Source organism: Schistocerca serialis, unplaced genomic scaffold, assembly GCF_023864345.2.
Source record: "Schistocerca serialis cubense isolate TAMUIC-IGC-003099 unplaced genomic scaffold, iqSchSeri2.2 HiC_scaffold_1106, whole genome shotgun sequence".
In the NCBI taxonomy this organism is placed as follows: Eukaryota; Metazoa; Arthropoda; class Insecta; order Orthoptera; family Acrididae; genus Schistocerca; species Schistocerca serialis.
In genome coordinates, this window is record NW_026047300.1 from 37,501 (window position 1) to 42,500 (window position 5,000).

A 5,000-nucleotide genomic window follows, 5' to 3' on the forward strand; every position below is an offset into this window, starting at 1 on the left:
ATTTAAAGTGTACTCATTCCGATTACGGGGCCTCGGATGAGTCCCGTATCGTTATTTTTCGTCACTACCTCCCCGTGCCGGGAGTGGGTAATTTGCGCGCCTGCTGCCTTCCTTGGATGTGGTAGCCGTTTCTCAGGCTCCCTCTCCGGAATCGAACCCTGATTCCCCGTTACCCGTTACAACCATGGTAGGCGCAGAACCTACCATCGACAGTTGATAAGGCAGACATTTGAAAGATGCGTCGCCGGTACGAGGACCGTGCGATCAGCCCTAAGTTATTCAGAGTCACCAAGGCAAACGGACCGGACGAGCCGACCGATTGGTTTTGATCTAATAAAAGCGTCCCTTCCATCTCTGGTCGGGACTCTGTTTGCATGTATTAGCTCTAGAATTACCACAGTTATCCAAGTAACGTGGGTACGATCTAAGGAACCATAACTGATTTAATGAGCCATTCGCGGTTTCACCTTAATGCGGCTTGTACTGAGACATGCATGGCTTAATCTTTGAGACAAGCATATGACTACTGGCAGGATCAACCAGGGAGCTGCGTCAACTAGAGCTGAGCAGCCGGCCGCCCGGGAGTGTGTCCCGGGGGCCCGCGCGAACACGCAAGCGTCCGCTCAATTATTCTGCAAACAGGAGGAGGCTGAGCTCCCCTGCACAACACACCTCGAAACCCTCTCAGGTCCCGGCGGCGCGCAGCGCCGTCCTAAGTACTTGGTCGGGTTCGAGAGAGGCGCAATCGCCCGGAGTTAGGCGAGTAGACGCTTTAGGTGCGACCACCCGTGCTCCCAACTGAGCTTGCCGCTGCCGACAGAGGCCCGGGAGCGTGCTGTCGTGGCATTGCCGGCGGGAGACAACACGCGCCACCTACGGTGACCGGCAGCTCCAACGCCAGCGCCACAGAAGGACAAAAGCCCTACTTGGGTGCCGAAGCGAACTCTCCCAGCACAGCGCACGCGCCAACACGTCCGCACAGCTGCGATACAAACCACCTGCGAGAACCGCTGGGGCGACCGAGCAGCAGACGGCGTCGCGGCGCCGAGCGCCGGGCGGCGGCGCATCCTCAGCGCACAAAGTCCTCAATCGGACCAGCACACTGCAGATGGCCACCGCGCTTCGCACCGGGCCCGCGAGGACCTACTTTGGCCGCAAGGCGCCGCGAGCAGGGGGCGCCGGCGCGCAGCTGCGCCGCCTGCCGCGTCCGTCGGCCGGCGCGCCTGCCACCGGCCGCCCCCACCAGCCGGCTGTAGCGCGTGCGCCCACGCACCGCGCTGCCAGCACGCCGGGCGGCCCCCCCTCACCGGCCGGGGACGGTCCCACCCAGCCACCGCCGCGTATCGCCTCACACCCAGATCCCCTTTCACGTTCGTGGGCATGGTGGGTCCCCTTTCACGTTCGTGGGCATGGTGGGTATCCCTGAAACAACCGGTTAATAGCTCGACCGATCGTCGCCAACACTGATTCACCTCTAGCGAGAACAACCGCACCACAACGGGTTACCGGTTGTTCATTTGCGTAACGTCACCAGCAAACGTACACGTCCATCGCCATTTGCAACGAGTATTGCATGCCTGTGTCAGGTGTCACAACACACTACGTCTGCCCACATAGACGCAACAACATGTGCACGCCTAGAGAACACGTGGAAGGTAGACCCCGTACGTATGCGGTGTCCATTGCGCGAACGACTGTCAGCCCGCCTCTGCAGCATGTCGCAGATGTGGAACGCGGTGCAACATGCTATCACGGTGTGTGAGAAGAGACGACTACGTCCGAATACACGCTCCACTACATCAACAGACTGCTCATGCTGATCGCCATCCAGGGCGTCCGTTCCTCCCACACGTCTGTATGGCGTACCACACTGCAATCCAGCTCTTATAGGGAGACGACACGTAGCTGCGTGCACAATATTTGGACTGTATGGTCCGCCGTTGCTAGGCGCTGTCGTCATACGGTCACATGGGCCACGATGTATCATTCAGTACATACGGAGCAATGTGCAGTACAGTTTGTGGGTTTTGCGTACATCGGCGGACAGGTGACAGGCCGTACCACAACGTAGGCTGAGTACGTCGGCATGCGAAGGGCATTGAACATGCAAACTTCTCACCGACCAGCTTGCGAAGGCAGGGGGGAAGGGGGGGGGGCATGTACGTCCTGCTGCTATCCACACTACAGTGTATAGCAGGAGCATGTGGAAAGTCAGCAACACCTGCAAGGTGTTTAACATGACGCGATACACAGGGGACCGGGCAGTGCGAGTAGCGAACTATATTGCGAGGGTTGCGGTTAGGCAACACTACACTACTTTAACGGGTTGCATAACAATTACAGAGCAGGTTCAGCGACAACGTGCGTCAGGTTAAGGCGCAATATAGTTTAGGTTACGGCGCACTTTAGGTTAGGTTAAGGCACATTATAGGTTAGGTTAAGGCACAACATGGGTTACGTTAAGGCACAACATGGGTTACGTTAAGGCACAACATGGGTTAGGTTAAGGCACAACATGGGTTAGGTTAAGGCACAACATGGGTTAGGTTAAGGCACAACATGGGTTAGGTTAAGGCACAACATGGGTTAGGTTAAGGCACAACATGGGTTAGGTTAAGGCACAACATGGGTTAGGTTAAGGCACAACATGGGTTAGGTTAAGGCACACCATGGGTTAGGTTAAGGCACACCATGGGTTAGGTTAAGGCACACCATGGGTTAGGTTAAGGCACAACATGGGTTAGGTTAAGGCACAACATGGGTTAGGTTAAGGCACAACATGGGTTAGGTTAAGGCACAACATGGGTTAGGTTAAGGCACAACATGGGTTAGGTTAAGGCACAACGTAGGTTAGGTTAAGGCACAACGTGGGTTAGGTTAAGGCACAACGTGGGTTAGGTTAAGGCACAACGTGGGTTAGGTTAAGGCACAACGTGGGTTAGGTTAAGGCACAACATGGGTTAGGTTAAGGCACAACATGGGTTAGGTTAAGGCACACCATGGGTTAGGTTAAGGCACAACATGGGTTAGGTTAAGGCACAACATGGGTTAGGTTAAGGCACAACATGGGTTAGGTTAAGGCACAACATGGGTTAGGTTAAGGCACAACATGGGTTAGGTTAAGGCACAACATGGGTTAGGTTAAGGCACAACATGGGTTAGGTTAAGGCACAACGTAGGTTAGGTTAAGGCACAACGTGGGTTAGGTTAAGGCACAACATGGGTTAGGTTAAGGCACAACATGGGTTAGGTTAAGGCACAACATGGGTTAGGTTAAGGCACAACATGGGTTAGGTTAAGGCACAACATGGGTTAGGTTAAGGCACAACATGGGTTAGGTTAAGGCACAACATGGGTTAGGTTAAGGCACAACATGGGTTAGGTTAAGGCACAACATGGGTTAGGTTAAGGCACAACGTAGGTTAGGTTAAGGCACAACGTGGGTTAGGTTAAGGCACAACATGGGTTAGGTTAAGGCACAACATGGGTTAGGTTAAGGCACAACATGGGTTAGGTTAAGGCACAACATGGGTTAGGTTAAGGCACAACATGGGTTAGGTTAAGGCACAACATGGGTTAGGTTACGGCACAACATGGGTTACGTTACGGCACAACATGGGTTACGTTACGGCACAACATGGGTTACGTTACGGCACAACATGGGTTACGTTACGGCACAACATGGGTTACGTTACGGCACAACATGGGTTACGTTACGGCACAACATGGGTTACGTTACGGCACAAATTAGGTTAGGTTACGGCACAAATTAGGTTAGGTTAAGGCACAAATTAGGTTAGGTTAAGGCACAAATTAGGTTAGGTTAAGGCACAAATTAGGTTAGGTTAAGGCACAAATTAGGTTAGGTTAAGGCACAAATTAGGTTAGGTTAAGGCACAAATTAGGTTAGGTTAAGGCACAAATTAGGTTAGGTTAAGGCACGATATAGGTTAGGTTAAGGCACGATATAGGTTAGGTTAAGGCACGATATAGGTTAGGTTAAGGCACGATATAGGTTAGGTTAAGGCACGATATAGGTTAGGTTAAGGCACGATATAGGTTAGGTTAAGGCACGATATAGGTTAGGTTAAGGCACGATATAGGTTAGGTTAAGGTACGATATAGGTTAGGTTAAGGTACGATATAGGTTAGGTTAAGGTACGATATAGGTTAGGTTAAGGTACGATATAGGTTAGGTTAAGGTACGATATAGGTTAGGTTAAGGTACGATATAGGTTAGGTTAAGGTACGATATAGGTTAGGTTAAGGTACGATATAGGTTAGGTTAAGGTACGATATAGGTTAGGTTAAGGTACGATATAGCGTAGGTTCAGATACACATTGTTGTAGGGAAAGGTGTATTGGGGGGGGGGGGCGGCAGGTTCGTTGATAGTGATTATCGTAATTGGATGCCTGCGGTATTATCCGATTTGTCACGTCAGGATGCACTTTTGGCTCATGACAGGCGGCGCTCCGATTCCATGGTTGTGGCAGATCTGTGTCTTTCATTCCTGCCATTGTTTGTGTGCTGTGACAGGAGGCAGTATTGTGATGTTGGGTGCACCACTGTGTAGGACATGTGTGGGTGTTCGTGGCTTAGCTGAGCAATGTGCGGATGTCGGAAGGGTGGGATATTGTGTTTTCTGGGTGGACCTCCCGGTCTGGTAATGATAGTGTGGATTGTGTCATGTGGCGGAGAGGATGCACTGGATGTTCTTCCATGCTGGTGGTTAGATATTGTGTGTGATAAGAGAGTAGTGTGTGATAAGAGTGTCTGGCTGACGTGTGGTTCTCATTGTGTGCAGAGTCTTTCAGCATGTATAGGGACGGTTGTATATATTATCTGTATTCTGATGGCTCTGCATCTATTACTAATCAGTGCCGTGTATACGGTTACTCTAGTTCCAGTCGAAACTGTTCTATCTCTGTACATTAGTGACACTGCGGCTCCACTATGTTGCCGCCCCTGTCGGCCGTTTCCCCCAGTGTATGGCTAATGA

General features: G+C 51.7%; 1 non-coding gene across 1 annotated transcript in view; it reads right to left on the bottom strand.

Moving 5' to 3' along the window:
• Positions 1 to 546, bottom strand: part of LOC126431660 (small subunit ribosomal RNA) — a 1,909-nt gene extending 1,363 nt beyond the window's left edge. Inside the window, exon 1 of the ribosomal RNA XR_007577691.1 lies at positions 1 to 546. This exon is cut by the window's left edge and continues 1,363 nt beyond it. This is a non-coding gene — a ribosomal RNA (small subunit ribosomal RNA).
• Between the last annotated feature and the right edge of the window lie 4,454 nt (positions 547 to 5,000).